Source organism: Gopherus flavomarginatus, chromosome 1 (assembly GCF_025201925.1).
Source record: "Gopherus flavomarginatus isolate rGopFla2 chromosome 1, rGopFla2.mat.asm, whole genome shotgun sequence".
In the NCBI taxonomy this organism is placed as follows: Eukaryota; Metazoa; Chordata; order Testudines; family Testudinidae; genus Gopherus; species Gopherus flavomarginatus.
In genome coordinates, this window is record NC_066617.1 from 209,864,220 (window position 1) to 209,881,844 (window position 17,625).

A 17,625-nucleotide genomic window follows, 5' to 3' on the forward strand; every position below is an offset into this window, starting at 1 on the left:
TTATGTGGGCCTGCTGATTCAAGTGTCCAACTTCAGTAGCTGCTGTTTACCATCCTCCTGAGATACTAGTGGAATGGAAAGAATGTTATCATATGATATAACTATTATCTTTTTTTCCCTTATATACAGAACAAAAATATATATTGAACACCTCTGCCTTTTCTGCATTACTACTGATAAATCTACCATTTTCATCTAGTACTGGGCCAATACTATTGTTAGGATTCTTGTAGTTACTAATACGCTTTAAAAAACTCCATACTGTTCTTAACTCTTCCAGTCATAGATATCTCCTTGTATCTCTTTGCTTTCCTTATCAATATTCTACCATTCCTAGCTTCTGATTTATATTAACTACTATCAACTTCTTCTTTTTTCCATTTTCATATAATATATATGTGTGTGTGTGCACCTTCACGTCCTCTCTAAATCAGGTAGGGTTTTTTGTTAACTAATATGGCATTCTTCCTCAGTTGTGAGATTTTGGGCATTTAGTATGGTGTTCTTAATGATTCCCAATTATCATTCACATTTCCCTGATTAAATTCCTCCTTCCACCTAACTTTCCTCATAAGTGTGTTACATTTTGTGAAATTGGCACTTTGAAAGTACCACGTATATATATTACTGGTCTGGATCTTTACATATTTAGTGTGCAAACAGAATAATCAAGTCATGATCACTTGTATCTTAGGCCTGGTCTACACTACGCGTTTATACCAAATTTAGCAGAGTTAAACTGATTTAACTCTGCACCCATCCACACGACGAAGCCCTTTATATAGACATAAAGGGCTCTTAAAACCGCTTTCTGTACTTCTCCCTGACGAGGGGAGTGGTGCTGAAATCGGTATTGCCATGTCGGATTAGGGTTAGTGTGGCCGCAATTCGACGGTATTGGCCTCCGGGTGGTATCCCACAGTGCACCATTGTGACCGCTCTGGAAAGCAAGCCATCTGAACTCAGATGGACTAGCCAGGTAGACAGGAAAATCCCTGCGAATTTTTGATTTTCATTTCCTGTTTGGCCAGCTTGGAGAGCTCACCAGCACAGGTGACCATGCAGAGCTCATCAGCACAGGTAACAATGCAGTCTCCTGAGAATCGAAAAAGAGCTCCAGCATAGACCGCACAGGAGGTACAGGATCTGATCACTATGGGGAGAGGATTCCGTGCTAACAGAACTCCATTCCAAAAGACAAAATGAAAAAAATTTGAAAAAATTTCCAAGGCCATGATGCAGAGAGGCCACACCAGGGACTCAGTACGGTGCCGTGTGAAAGTTAAGGAGCTCAGACAAGCCTACCAGAAAACCAAAGAAGCAAACGGAAGGTCCGGGGCAGGGCCGAAAACATGCCGCTTCTACGCTGAGCTGCATGCAATTCTCAGGGGGTCCACCACCACTACCCCACCCCTGTCCGTGGATTCCAAGGTGGAGGTGGTAATCTCAGCCATGGCTGAGGATTCTGCGGACGGGGAAGATGAGGAGCACGAAGAAGAGGACTCACCCTGATGGAATTACCCTCCCAGCCCTCCCAAGCCACTATCCCAGACAATGAAGCCATGGAAGCGACCTCTGGTGAGTGTACCTTTGTAAATATAAAACATGGTTTAAAAGCAAGCGTTTTTTAATGATTAATTTGCCCTGAGGACTTGGGATACATTCGTGGCCAATACAGTTACTGGAAAAGTCTGTTAACATGTCTGGGGATGGAGCAGAAATCCTCCAGGGACATCTCCATGAAGGTCTCCTGGAGGTACTCCAAAAGCCTTTGCAGAAGGTTTCTGGGCAAGGCAGCCTTATTCCGTCCACCATGGTAGGACACTTTACCACGCCATGCACGTAGCAAGTAATCGGGTATCATTGCATGACAAAGCCCTAGCTTTGTCCCGGTCCCAGTGATTGCTGGCATTCAAGCAACATCCGTTCTTTATCTCGCTGTGTTATCCTCAGGAGAGTGATATCGTTCATGGTAACCTGGTAGAAATTCCGGAATTTAATTAAGGGGACAGAGATGGCCATTCCTACTGGGCTGTTTGCCTGTTGCTTAAAAGAAATCCTTCCTTGCAGGTAGCCAAGCAGGGGGAAAGGGGGCGGGTGATTGGCGCTGAGCTTTTTCGCATTTGGGTAGCAAGGATCTTCCCTGCTACCAGCCACGCGGTGGGGGAGAGAGGGAGATGTTTAGCAGTGATCTTCCATGATACCAGCCACTCTGTGGGAGGAAGGGTAAAGCGATCATCCCAGAGAATTGGATGGGGGGTTGGTTTCTGCTGCTGCTTGTTAACAGGAAAGAAGCAGCGCTGAGCAGGCTTTGCTTGCTATTTGGTAAAGGAGGGTGCTGGATATATGAAGGCTGCAGAAGACAATGGCTTACCATGGCCGTATGCAAGCCGAATTCTGCTGCCTGGACCTGCGTCTGTGAGATTTCTAACACCAGAGCCGCAGGCACTAAATATTGAGATGCAAAATGCGACCTTGTAGTCAAATCATATGTGCTATGTAAGGTGAATAGTGTTGTTCACCGTGAAAGAGTATAAGCATTGTTCTGTAAAATGTATCTTTTTAAATACTTCTCTCCCTTTTTTCCCTCCCTCATGCAGCTGCAAATTTTTCAAGCCTCCTTACTCCATCCCGAAGGCTATCTCAGATAAGGTGGCAGAAAAAAAAGACGCGAGACGAAATGTTCTCGTAAATCATGGAAGTGACCCGTAATGAAAGAGCTCATCTGAATGAGTGGAAGGATGTGGTATCAAATTACAGGAAAGATGCCAGTGAATGTGAGGACAGGAGGGACGCTCGAGATGAGAGGTGGCGGCAGGAAGATCAGACGTGTAGGCAGGAAGATCAGCGGTGGCGGGATGCAACTCTGGGGCTGCTGCGTCATCAAACTGACATGCTCCGGTGTCTGGTGGAGCTTCAGGAACAGCAACAGGATCACAGAGTGCTGCTGCAGCCCCTGTATAACCGCCCTCTCCATATTCCACATCCTCCTCACCCAGACGTGTAAGAACGCGTGGGGGGAGGCCCCGTGCACCTGCCCACTCCACCTCCGTGGACAGCCCAACCAAAAGGCTGTCATTACTTTGAAATATTTTTAGCGACCTTTTTCTTTCCTCTTATCCTCCTCCCAAACCACACCCGGGCTACCTTGTCAGTTCTCTCCCTCTCTCCCTCTTTTTATAATGAATTAATAAAGAATACATGATAGTGAATTTATTTCCTTAAGCAAACTGTAATTGAAGGGGGAAGGTGGGTAGTTTACAGGGAATGAGTCAATCAAGGAGAAGGGGGTTCATCAAGGGGAAACAAACACAGCAGTCACACCGTACCCTGACCTGTGATGAAACTCATTTTCAAAGCTTCTCTGATGCGCACTGCTTCCTGGTGTGCTCTTCTAATCACCCTGCTGTCTGGCTGCGCATAATCTGTGGCCAAGTGATTTGCCTCAGCCTCCCACCCCGCCATAAAGGTCTCCCCCTTACTCTCACAGAGATTGTGGAGCACACAGCAAGCAGCAATAACAAAGGGGACATTGGTTTGGCTGAGGTCTGAGCAAGTCAGTAATGTGCACCAGCGCGCCTTTAAATGGCCAAATGCACATTCTACCACCATCCTGCACTTGCTCAGCCTGTAGTTGAACAATTCCTGACTACTGTCCAGACTGCCTGTGTATGGCTTCATGAGCCATGGCATCAAGGGGTAGGCTGGGTCCCCCAGGATAACTACAGGCATTTCAACATCCCCAACTGTTGTTTTCTGGTCTGAGAAGTAATTCCCTTGCTGCAGCCGTTTAAACAGAGTAGTGTTCCTGAAGACGCGAGCGTCATGAACCCTTCCTGTCCATCCCACGTGGATGTTGGTGAAACGTCCCTTGTGATCCACCAGTGCTTGCAGCACCATTGAAAAGTACCCCTTGCGGTTTACGTATTGGGTGCCCTGGTGCTCCGGTGCCAAGACAGGGATATGGGTTCCATCTATCGCCCCACCACAGTTAGGGAATCCCATTGCAGCAAAGCCGTCCACTGTGACCTGCACGTTTCCCAGAGTCACAACCTTTCGTAGCAGCAGCTTAATGATTGTTTTGGTTACTTGCATCACAGCAGCCCCCACAGTAGATTTTCCCACTCCAAATTGATTCCCGACTGACCGGTAGCTGTCTGGCGTTGCAAGCTTCCAGAGGGCTATTGCCACTCGCTTCTCCACTGTGAGGGCTGCTCTCATCTTGGTATTATGGTGTTTCAGGGCAGGGGAAAGCAAGTCACAAAGTTCAAAGAAAGTGCCCTTACGCATGCGAAAGTTTCGCAGCCACTGGGAATCGTCTCAAACCTGCAAAACTATGCGGTCCCACCAGTCTGTGCTTGTTTCCCGGGCCCAAAATCAGCATTCAATGGCTAGAACTTGCCCCATTACCAGCAGGAACTCCAAAGCGCAGGGACCCGCGGTTTGAAAGAATTCTGTGTCCATTTCCTCGTCACTCTCGTCACCGCGCTGCTGTAGCCACCACCTCCTCGCCTGGTTTTGCAGGTCCTGGTTCAGCATAGACTGCACGATAATACGCGAGGTGTTTACAGCATCCATGATTGCTGTCTTGAGCTCGGGAGGGTCCATGCTTGCTGTGCTATGGCGTTTGCACAGTTCACCCAGGAAAAAAGGCACAAAATGGTTGTCTGCTGCTTTCACGGAGAGAGGAGTGAGGCTGTACCCAGAACCACCCGCAACAATGTTTTTTGCCCTATCAGGCACTGGGATCTCAACCCAGAATTCCAAGGGCAGGGGAGACTGTGGGAACTATGGGATAGCTATGGCATAGCTACCCACAGTGCAACGCTCTGGAAATTGACACCAGCCTCGGTACATGGACGCACACCGCCGAATTAATATGCTTAGTGTGGCCGCATGCACTCGACTTTATACAGTCTGTTTTTAAAAACTGGTTTCTGTAAAATTGGTATAATCCCGTAGTGTAGACATAACCTTAGCTACCATTAATTTTTACTTCTGTGACCAGCTCCTTTTTATGTGTTAAGATGAGGTCTTATATAGAGTTCGCCCATGTTGGATGCAACACTTTTTGAATTAGGAAATTGTCATCTATACTATTTAGAAATCAAGGATATTTTATTGCTGGCAACATGAGACATCCAGAATATGTCACTCAAATTGAAGTCTTCCATGATCATGTAGCATTTTTCCCTATATATTATAGGTAAGTGTGTAAGGAGCTAGTCATCCTGTTCACTAGTGTGTTTTGTTGGTCTGTAGTAGACACCAACTAATACCCCATCTTGTGCTTTATCTGTGAGTACAGTATTTCCCAAACTTAGGATGCTGCTTGTGTAGGGAAAGCCCCTGGCGGGCTGGGCCGGTTTGTTTACTTGCTGTGTCCGCAGGTCCGGCCAATCACAGCTCCCAGTGGCTGCGGTTCGCTGCTCCAGGCCAATGGGAGCTGCTGGAAGCAGCACGGGCTGAGGGATGTGCTGGCCATCACTTTCAGCAGCCCCCATTGGCCTCGAGCGGCGAACCGCAGCCAGTGGGAACCACGATTGGCCGAACCTGTGGATGCGGCAGGTAAACAAACTGGCTCATCCCATCCCGCCAGGGGCTTTCCCTACAGAAGCGGCATCCCAAGTTTGGGAAACACTGTTAGGACATTGATCCATAAATAGTCAGGATCATTTTCTTCTAATTTGTCAGTGATTCAGAAATAGATAATATTATTTTTGACCTAGTGCACCATTCGCTCTCCCCTTTTGCCCACTTTATCCTTTTAAAATAGCGTGTAACCATTGATTTTAACATTTTAACCACCAGGTTTCAGTAATACCAACCAGACTGAATGAGGAGAAAAAAAATGAGCAAATCCTTTTGTTACCAGGGTCCTAGCATTGGTGTTTAGGCAATTAAAGAATTTCTTCTCTTTATTTCCTTTGGTTCCTTTAATTTTCTTCTCAACAGCTAAATCTGTGCTGTATGAGTGCTCATACCTTCCCTCTTTTTACCCTCTCTAAATCTTGCCTTATTTCTAGGACTACACGAGGAATAAAATGAGTTTTAAAAAACCTCAGCAAAATTAGACTCAAGCCTAGGCTTCACACTGTCCCAACCTATGGACGCCCCGTGATTTCCAATGGCACTCCAGTCTTCTCTCTCCCCCGCCCTTTTATCTCCAAAAAGATCCTTAAAAGGACAGCACATGCCAACCTCGTCCAGCCCTCCCTGCATCATTTTCTCATCTTATGTCTTCTGGAGGAAAACATAGTCGTCTGCTAATGCCTCAAGTATCTTCATGGGGAGGACTGCACAACCACAACCTCATGTGATTTCCTCCCATCAATACTAACACAATTTCCTCTCACAGCATCCTTTCCCATCCAGTCTCCACACTTCAGTAGTACCCTTCCACCTAGGTTTTGTCCTACTTAAGCACCTTTCTCTGCTCACACTTGGTGTCTTACATGAGTGAGGGTCAAGGGACTGTTTTTAATTCCTAGAGGAGCAGTGTTAACCCTCCCCCATAGAGTAGAATACAATCTCTAGTCCACAACAATACATGTAATATGTACTGATAACATTCATAAAGCTAATATAATAATCCCCAGACATACTGCATGCAGTTGAAGTACTGAGGCCACAGGATCTCTCTCCACAAAGACAACAGTGAGGAGTTGCAGAAAACAAGGGGTATCCAGCTGCTTGGGGGAGGTGAGGCTTTGGTGGATAAGGGAGAAAGTACTATGAGCCACTGTGTCCTCATTATAGTTTATCTCAGGAATAAAAAACTGGCCCTTTGAGGTATTGGTTCTACAGTGAACACAACTGACGTTCTAGATCTCAAATCCAACCATTTCCAATTCAGTTTCCAAAATTTAGTTTTGGGGTTTGTCTTTTTTCATTCTAGCTACATTTTAGAAAAATTGCTATATGATTAGAAATATGGAGTCTTGAATAACTGAGTACATAGTTTTATTTTAAATTACAACTGTGTATTAAAGAATCACTTCTTTTAAGCTGCTGTTTCACTGCTCGACCTCTGTATGGCATTAGCATCTTGACCATTCCCTTGAGAGAGTTTTATTGACCATAAATTTTGCTCCTGGGTTAACTGCCATTTTTCAATAGTGTTTTCAGGAACCATATTTTCTGAGTACATTTTCATAATTTCTGCATCAGTTTTATGATCGTTTTAAATGCTAGTTTTAAAATGTCAAACATAATTCAATATTAAGTGCTAATTTAAAGAAGGCTTTTTAAACTGCTTTGTAAACCTATAATACAACCAGTAGCTCTTTGCATATGGGAAGAATAGTTTCTAACATTATATTCTGCATATTTTTTCATGTAGTATTTTGAGAGAGTACAATGAAGGATATCAAAAAAGCTGATTAATAATTCTTGACTCTGTGTTTTGATTTGATATGGAAGAGCTTTCTTTAAGACAGTACACAGTTGTTCTGATTTGCCATCACTAGATTTATTTTGGATTTATTTTGCCTTGGGTTGCCCAAGCAAACAGATGTTGATCCAGAGAGTAAAATACAAAGGTTCCACATACAGTGGAAAGAAGATCAGCAGTCACAATATTTGCTTTCTTTTTCAAGCACTGGCACAGGGGTAGGCAACCTATGGCATGGGTGCTGAAAGCAGCACGCGAGCTGATTTTCAGTGGCACTCACACTGCCTGGGTCCTGGCCACTGGTCCATGGGGCTCTGCATTTTAATTTAATTTTAAATTAAGCTTCTTAAACATTTTGAAACCTTATTTACTTTACATACAATAGTTTAGTTATATATTATTGACTAACAGAAAGAGACCTTCTAAAAAGGTTAAAATGTATCACTGGCACGCGAAACCTTCAATTAGAGTGAATAAATGAAGACTCGGCACACCACTTCTGAAAGATTGCCGACCCCTGCACTAGCAAAAGCAATGTTGGAGGTTGTAAGATGAGGGCAAGTCAACAATAAAGACTAGGCAGTTTATTCTTTTTTTTTAATATGTCCTTTCCCGCCCCACCCCCAATAGAAATGGTAGAAAAAAAATCTTACCATTACATTTTTTTTTAATAACCCTTGTTTTTATTACTCTGTTTTCTGGGGGGGAAATTTCATTTCCAGCTGATAAGCTATTTACCAAATTATTATTTCCATCTGAATTTTTCCTTATTGGTTCCTAGGTGTGTATCTGCTATCTTGTGCAGCAATGAGCCTGGAATTCAATCTGCTGGAATAAGACAATGGCCTCTACATCCAGTTGAAATAAAGGGGTGAGCAGCTTCCTTGCAGCTGGTACCATGTTAACTCCTCTTTTAACAGGCAGATGGAGGCAAATTCCATTATATTTTGCTCGCTAGCCTGCCTTGGGCAGGAGAAATACCTTTTTTTTTTTTTAAACTTTGCTGTGTATGAACACAAAAACATGGATGGTTGTATAAAAAGTATTGGTACTACCGGTACTGCTACTAGTCAAACTGGATCAGGTCAGTGGTCCACATCTATCTGTCTGTCTAACTGTGGCCAGTACTAAATGCTTCAGAGGAAGGTGTAGTTTAATAAACAAAAAATCCTATAAGGAATAATTATGCACTAATAATTCCATAAGAGAAGTTTCTTCATGACCCCAGACAACTAATGCTTGGTTTATACCCTAAAGAATGAGGTTTTATATCTCTTATAACTATCTGCTGTATTTAGTCTTACTCCGGATGACATTGTTTATATCTGTTTCTTTATTGAATCCTACAAAGCTCTCTTTCAGCCATATCTTGCACCAATGAATCCCACGAGATAGTTATGCCTTGAGTTAATATCATTGGGTGTCCACTTTCTTAGTTTATTATGAGAGTAAATAGGAGCACATTACTGGCCTGTATACCATTTAGCATTTTATATACCCGATTCAGCTCACCTGTTGATCTCCTGTCTAAACTACATAGATGGTCTTGTTCACACACGGAACTCTTTCCATGCCTCTAACCATCATTGTTGCTCTTCTGTGAACCTTCTCTATTTCTGCTATCCTTTTTTTAATTGAATTATATTTTTGCTGACTTGAATTGAGTGCAATATTACAAATGAGGAAGTACAGCCAATTTATATAAAGACGCTATATTATGTTTTTCTTATATTATCTCTTTCTTAATAAAACCTAACATAATTTGTTTTTACCACCACTGCATAATGAACAGATATGTTTCTTTAGTTATACACAATGAAGACTCAGTCTTTCCTCATAGATATAGAATCATAGACTTCAAGGTCAGAAGGGACCATTATGATCATCTAGTCTGACTTCCTGCACAACGCAGGTCACAGAATCTCACCCACCCACTCTTGTAATAAACCCTGACCTCTGTCTGAGCTACTGAAGTCCTCAAATCATGATTTAAAGACTTCAAGGTGCAGAGAATCCTCCAGCAAGTGACCTGTGCCCCACGCTGCAGAGGAAGGTGAAAAATCTCCAGGGCCTCTGCCAATCTGCCCTGGAGGAAAATTCCTTCCCGACCCCAAATATGGTGATCAGCTAAACCTTGAGCATGTGGGCAAGACTCACCAGTCAGAATCCCAGGGAAGAATTCTCTGTAGTAACTCAGATTCCACCCCATCTAACATCCAGTCACAGGCCATTGGGCATATTTACTGCCAATAGTCAAAAGATCAATTAATTGCCAAAATTAGAATATCTCATCATACCATCCCTTCCATAAACTTATCAAGCTTAGTCTTGAAGCCAGATATGTCTTTTGCCCCCACTGCTCCCCTTGGAAGGCTGTTCCAGAACTTCACTCCTCTGGTTAGAAACCTTGTTCTAATTTCAAGTCTAAACTTCCTAGTGTCCAGTTGATATCCATTTGTTCTTGTGTCCACATTGGTACTGATCTTAAATAATTCCTCTCCTTCCCTAGTATTTATCCCTCTGATATATTTATAGAGAGCAATCATATCTCCCCTCAGCCTTCTTTTGAGGGTGTTTAGGCTAAACAAGCCACGTTCTTTGAGTCTCCTTTCATAAGACAGATTTTCCATTCCTCGGATCATCCTAGTCACCCTTCTTTGTACCTGTTCCAGTTTGAATTCATCCTTCTTAAACATGGGAGACCAGAACTGCAAACAGTATTCCAGATGAGGTCTCACCAGTGCCTTGTATAATGGTGGATTCAGTTAATTTAGAGCCAATCAGTGTGCATGATTAGCTCAAATTGTTCTTTTCAGTTTGCATTACCTCGGAGTTGTCTTTGCTGAATTTTTATCTGTCATTGTCTTGTCCAGTATCGTTCTCATCCACCGAAATCCACAGAAGGAGGCTATGGGGAGGACAGCTCTGATAGGATTCCTTTTAAAAGTTCTCCTCAAATGTTCCATTTAGAGGAGATGGTGTTGGAGCCCTTCTCAGTGGAATGGGCTGCAGATCTGCTTCCAAATACCAAATCTCTCTTCCTCCTCCCCTTCCACATAGGTGGGGGAGATGCAAATGTGGGGAGTGCTCTCTGTGTCAGAATCAGGCATGATGGGGTCATCCAGGCTGTTGTTAGGACCTTGTTAAGTTCCTCATGTGCTTCTGTAGTGTTGACTAGTTTACATAACTTATCATCTGCAGATTTTGCCACCATACTCTTCACACTCATTTTCAGGTCCTTTAATAATGATATGAAATTACATTAGTCTGAAAAAGATTCCTTTGGACAGACTCCCTAATAACCTCTTTACACATTGAAAATTAATGATTTATTCCTATTTTCTGTTTTCTCTGTCTTGACTAGTTTCTTACTAAGAACAGAACATCATCTCTCGTTCTGTGACTACATAGTTTCCATAGTAGCCTTCTGTGAGGGACTTAATATGAACTTTCACAAGGATTTTACCAAATTATATCTTCTGGTTCTCCTTTATCCATTTAATTTGACTTATTCAAATAATTATAAGAGATCAGAGAGGCACAATGTAAATTTATAGAGCCATGTTGATTTGTCTCTCTATCACCATCAGACATGAAATGCGAGTAGCCTATAACAGTAGGGAAAATGTACAGTTCTTCTTCTCCTCACTGCATTTACAAGTGAAGACATCTACATGGTTTCCCCAAGCATAAACTATCAGATAAAACAGAAAGAGACACATCTGAAGATATGATGAAACTCTGAGAAAGCTGCTACTTTAGAATGTGGCCCTTCAGAATCATACAAATTTTACTGAAACCTCCACTTTAACTGGTAAGATGAACATTGGTCATTACAAGACTGCTTAGTCCTCACAATCATGTGTCTCAGTACAGTAACAAAATATTCCCTTATAGTGCGGAACCACGCATGGATCCCAAATTTAATTACCTTCATTGGAATCCATGGTAACACGGTCCCTGCTATAACGTGGTCCCCGCATTAACGCGGAACCACGCATGGATCCAAAACTCTGCGTTCTAGCGAGGGTCTGGTGTACAAGTTTGATTAGTAAGTGCATTTATTGCTTCTATTCCCACCTTCCCCTTTTTTATAACTTCTGTAGTGGAGAAGTCTGTAATATTTTGCCATTCCAAAAAATAGATACTGAATCTATAATTTTATGGAGATGGAATAGCAGTTAACTGATACCCTTCAAGGTAAATATTCTCCTCTAGTAAATATATGGGACAGTGGAATTTAAATAGTAAACCTAAGACAAATGTAGCAAGAACTTTGAAATGTTCCTCATTCTTTCCATTCCATAATAAAATAGTGGAATGACACTAACCTAGTAGTCATTACTTAGTACATTTGGGTTAGAAAATAGAAACCTCCAAGTATCTAAGGATTTGAAAAAACATGTTGATCTAATTCCCAAGAAAGTAAGTGAAAATTTGGCTTATAAAACCCTTATTTAAATACTTTATAATTTCATTATCCCCTTTTATTTTATTTTTTTATTGACCTTTCCTAACATGTTATTTATAAAGTAGTATAAAATGTGAACCTTTTATTAGTCCTTGTTACATTAATGTGTGGTGCCTCACAATATTCAGCACCACATTTAAGAAATTAAATAGCAAAAATCTATATTAAAATAAAGTTGTTTCTTAGTGCTATAAACGTTTTCCGGAACATAAATACTCTCACGATCCTGAAGAGATTAGTCTTAGTAAGATCAGATAAGCACAAGACATAGGAAAGCTGGATTTATTTTAAGAAGGGCAGAGAGGGAATGTCTCTGAGGAAGCCAAGGAGGTTGTTCCAGGAGTAGTTGGCGGCAGTCTAGAAGGCAGAGATCTAAGAATGGAAGAAGGAGACGAAGGAAGGAGGAAGGCAAGTGTTCAGGGGAAGGAGGAAGAAAGCATGGGAAATTCAGTGTAGAACAAATAATGAGAGCAAAGATGTAAGTTTAAGACAGATTATGTAAACCTTTCTAGGTGATGAAAAGGAGCTTTAATTTTATACAACAAGAGATTGGAAGGATGGAAGAATTAATAGGCTGCAGGTTTAAAACAAACAAAAGGAAGTACTACTTCACACAATGCAAAGTCAACCAGTGGAACTCATTGCCAGGGTGATATTGTGAAGGCTAAAACTATAACTGGGTTCAAAAGAGAATGAGAAGTTCATGGAGGACAGGTCTGTCAATGGCTATTAACCAGTATGATCAGGGATGCAATCCCATGCTGTGGATCTCGTCAGTCTCTAATTGCCAGAAACTGTGAGTAGATGACAGGGGATGGATCACTTGATATAAATATATTCTGTTCATTCCCTCTGAAGCATCTGTCATTGGCTACTATTGGAAGACAGGATACTGGGCTAAATGGACCATTGGTCTGACCCAGTATGATCATTCTTATGTTCTTAAGAATAAAATGTGGTATTCGAATGGTATGTGAGAAAACTAACATTAGTAGCATATTGGAATGATAAAAAATAATTGAAAGTTATAAGAAGATAAGAGGATGATTGAGTGTAGACATATTTTAAGCAGTGGTCATAATGAGAAAAGGACAGCTATGGAAATATTAAAGAGGAAGAAACAACTGGAATTACAAGGAGTGGATACATGAAGAGGAGGAGAGAGAATATAGATTTTGGAAGTATTGTAAAGTTTTCAGAGAAGGGAGAGGTTGTAGTAGAAAATCTTAAACCTGTTTTAATATGTCTTAAATTTGAAATGGCAGTTAAACATGCAAGAATAGATTCTTCTTCAAGTAGCGTCCCTATGGGTGCTTCACCTTCGGTGTGTATGTGTCCCTGTACCGAGGATCTGAGATTTTCAGTAGCAGTGCCTGTTGGACTGCACATGAGCTCCTTCTCCTCCGTCTCACATTGTGAGCGGCAGCTATATAGCACTGTTTAAACCAACCACCTTCAGTTCCTTTGCAACCGCCCTTGGCCAGAAATGGAGTCCTTGCAGAGCCCTTTCTAGGCAAGTGCCTTTAGTGCACTTTATAATTTTTTTTTAAATTTAGCTCGTTAATAGTTGCTTCCATTTTCTTTCCCTTTATCTCCTTGTTTAAAACAATTTTTTTTTTCTTCCTCCTTGTTACCCTTTAGGTCAGATTGGAGTTTCCCTAAATTCTTCCCTTCACAGGAGTTATCCCTACATGGGGTTATGTCAGGATACCCTGGGTTCAAAAGGTTCCTCTCCTGCTGGGAGGCCATCCCCATGAGCAATGGGCACTCCTCGTGCATTCGTTGCTTGGGAGAAATGCACTTCCCACAAAAATGCACCCACTGTCTCAAGCTCAAAACTCGGGCTCGAAAAGCCTGTGAATTGAATCTGAAACTTTTTATGATGGAGAGTTTGCTGCGGCCAACCTCAGACTCCAGCCCTGGCATTTCTCCAGAGTAGTGATCACCGGCATCTGCCACCTCACACTCTCCACTATCCATAAAGAGAGAGGCAGCAGACTCTCACAAAGAGAGTAAGACAAGGGCCACAAGTTTCCCTACCAAAGAACTATCCCAGAGAGTTCCCTGACAAGGTTGGGAGCCTCCACTCCGTCAGGTACTAAGCACAGTACCTTTGACTCCCCTGGGATCTCCAGTACCAACACTGCCAATAAGTCCAAGGACCCCAAGAAGGCTGGACTAGACAAGACAGCACTATCAGGTGATAGAGGCAAAGACAGCAGAGAGTACACCACCTAAACGCACAGTACCAAGCACTTTGGCACTGACCAGAACTTTGCCACCACCTATCTATCTCACAGTCGACAGAGCGCATAGTCATCTTGGCACCATCAGCGCCAACAGTATTGGCATTGATGCACATGTCTCGGATGGTACCAATGTTGATGCCAGTACTGCAGGAATTTAGATTCCCAAAAGACCTGGTCATCTCTGAGACTCTGGAATCACCCCTGCTTCGCATTGAGCTCCCAGCGGTACACATCTGTCCCTCCAGAGTGCAACTGGTACCACATTGTTCACTATCACCATCTGGGACTGCTTGCTCCTTCTCAAGTGAAGATGATGAAGTTCTGTATTCAGTGATATTGTGTACCCTCCACCCTCATATCATGGGACTACACAGTGTGAACTGCACACACGTACTAGGTACCAGGAGACCAGACGTGATTCAGGGCTTGGTATGGGCACCCCATGGATGCACCCCCATGCCTGTTCCCATGCAATGGCCTTGCTGGGATTCATGGGTTGCTTTTACACAACAGTTTCCCAGAGGGAGAGTACTCAGAGGGAAAGACCTAGACACTCCCTATCCTCCTCGGTATCCAGATCTCAGCCTGAAGGACAATCTTTTGAGGAGCAGGAGAGAATAGAGGAAACTACACCTCGGACCAACATCTTGTTATCTTCACCAGACAAGACAATTATGCCACACTCTCTCTCTCCCCACCCACCCCCAACATCAGTAGATGGCTTAAAACAATTTCATGAGCTATTCCAAAAAATTTCAGACTCTCCAGATCCCATTGGAGGAAGTGAGAGAATCACAGCACAAGTTGCTGGACATACTGCGAACCTCCACATCTGCCAAGATAGTGCTTCCTATCAATGAAGCCCTTTTAGACCCAGCCAAGATTGTCTGGCAGATTCCAGCCACGATACCCCACACACGTAAGAGGGCCAATAAAAAGTATTATGTCCCTTTCAAGGTTATAGATTTCTTATTCATGCATCCCACACCAAATTATCTGGTGGTCAGTGAAGTGAATGAAAGGGGGAAGCAACATCACTCCAAGATGACCCCCTACCAGTGGCAGATTGTTGAACAGGCCCATGCCCATGGGCCCCAACCAATTTGGGCACCCCCACAGGAGCTCTAGAACTCTGGCCCTGACCCATGCTCCTCCTCTTCCTTGGGGCCCTGCTGCACTGCTTCTCCTCTTCCTCTTTAGGCCATGCCCCCAGGCCAGGCCAGAAGCCGGAGCCCGGCTATAGTAGAGTGAGCATATTTCTTCCCCACCCCCCATCTCTCTCCAGCAGAACTAGCCTGAGCCCTGCCCCCCTTCCCCAAGTCCATTTTTGGCAAAACTGGGCATTTGTCCTGTTTGCTCTTGCCAAGTGATCATCAGTTGGCAAGAGCAAATGGGGCAAATGCCTAGTTTTCCCAAAAAAGTTGGGATGTCTGAGACAGGGCTTAAAAAGAGGACTGTTCCCGCTAAAATGGGATGTATGGTCACCTGAAGCTATAGTAAGAGCTGCCCGGGCAGCTATGGGGAGCCCTGGATCCTCCACTTAGGGTGACCAGATGTCCCAATTTTATAGGGACAGTCCTGATTTTGGGGGGCTTTTTCTTATATAGATACCTATTACCCCCCACTTCCTGTCCTGATTTTTCACATTTGCTATCTGGTCATCCTACCTCCACTTGCCCTGGGCAGCGGCCAAGGTGCCCAAGAGCAGCTCCCGGCCCATGTCCCTGCTCCCTCTCCCCCAGGGCATGATGCCCAGGGCAGGTGGAGGGTCCTGGGTTTCCCACAGCTGCCTGGGCTCCCTGAGCAGCTCTTACCATGACCCAGGTTCTGGCCAGGCCAGGAGGAGAGGCCAAGGGGGGGAAAGAGAGGAGCAGGATGCAGGGCCTCAGTGCAGGGAAGGTGGGTGGGGGGAAATGTTCTTTGTGCTCAGGGCCTCAATATATCTTAATCCACCTCTGCCCGCTACGATAAGGACTGGAAGAGACTGGATCTCTTTGGACAAAAGACATACTCATCAGCGACTCTGTAATTCAGAATTGCTGATTGTGAGGCACTTATGTCAAATTATAGTCATACAAATTACTCGAAGTTAGGGATGTAATCAGTAAAATCATGTGAGGACAAAAAAGAACAGTTCTGGGCAATCATCACAGAGTGTCAGCTGCTGGCAGGGATGGCACTGCAAGTGTCTTTGGATGCTGCTGACACAGCTGCCCAATCAATAGCAATATCAGTGGTCATGAGACTGGCTTCACTTGTCAGAGTTCCCAAGGGAAGTGCAGGCTACAGCAGAGAATCTTCCATTTGAAGGCTCTAACTTATTCGCTGAGTGCACTGATGAATCCCTTTATTCCCTAAAGGATTCAAGATCAACACTGAGATCACTCAGCATTTATAGACCAGCACAGAGGAGAAGACCAGGTAGATGCCACCCTACCCCACAATCAGGATCCCTGACCTCTCTGCCACCTCACTGTCAGGGACCACTTAAATGGAGACCGCCTCCAACATAATCTGCTATGTCTTACCCACCTAGCTCAAAACAAGTTTTTAGAATTTAGTTGAGGCCCTGAGATGCCTCTTCCTGATCCATGTGCTGCAACTATCAACCAGTGTCCATCAGTTTGGCGACCAGTTGTTCTTCGAGTGCTTGCTTATAACTATACCACAGTAGGTGTGCGTGCTTGCTACGTGCACCAGTGCTGGAAGTTTTTCCCTCAGCAGAACCCATAGGGGGAGCACTGTTGCGACCCCTGGAGTGGCGCCGTGATAGCGCGCTATAAGGGGAGCCGTGTGCTCCCACCACCCTCAGTTCCTTCTTGCCACCAGTGATAGTGCATTGGAACTACTCACTCCAGCTTTGCTGCAGTTCATCCCAGACCAAAGGTTTGTGGTCAACCGGATTGCTGTCCCTTCACATAAACATCAGGGAACTCAAGGCGATATGCTTAGCCTGTGTGGCATTCAGCTCATAGCTACGCGGCAAGGTGGTCAGAGTACTCACGGACAACACTGCCACGGGGCGAGGTCCTCGGCCCTCTGCCAGGAAGCCCTCAGCCTCTGGGAGTTCTGTATGGCCCACAACATCTCCCTGAAGGCTTTCCACCTGCCAGGTGTCAAAAACATGCAGGCCGATTTGCTTGAGCAAGGTTTTCTTCTCCCAACACGAGTGGTTGCTCCACCCAGAAGTCACTCATCAGCTCTTCTGAGCGTGGGGCACTCCCCAAGTAGACTTGTTTGTGACCCGACAGAACCGCCGTTGCCACAGATTCTGCTCCAGGGCGGGTGTGGGGAGGAACGCGATCTCGGACGCCTTCCTCCTGTCATGGTCAAATCAACTCCTTTACGCTTTTCCTCTGTTTCCCTTCATTGCCAAAGTCCTGGAGAAAGTAAAAACGAACAAGGCATACATCCTTTTGATCGCCCCAGCTTGGTCCCGGCAGCATTGGTATAGGACCTTCTAGGCTTACTTGTGGCCCCTCCCCGGCTGTTGCCACTCTACCTGAACCTAC

The 17,625-nt window shown here is 44.1% G+C and overlaps 1 protein-coding gene across 11 annotated transcripts in view; it reads left to right on the top strand.

Annotated features, from left to right (window-relative positions):
* PKNOX1 (PBX/knotted 1 homeobox 1) overlaps positions 1–17,625 on the top strand; it is a 284,239-nt gene that overhangs the window by 215,703 nt on the left and 50,911 nt on the right. For 9 of the 11 annotated variants that reach the window (XM_050936623.1, XM_050936621.1, XM_050936630.1 and 6 more), the window contains exon 2: positions 8,175–8,264. The gene's annotated coding sequence lies outside the window, so the exon portion shown is untranslated. Of the gene's footprint in view, positions 1–8,174; positions 8,265–10,983; positions 11,208–11,290; positions 11,445–17,625 lie in introns of all 11 variants that reach the window. The other 2 variants (XM_050936624.1, XM_050936625.1) reach the window with 2 other exon arrangements.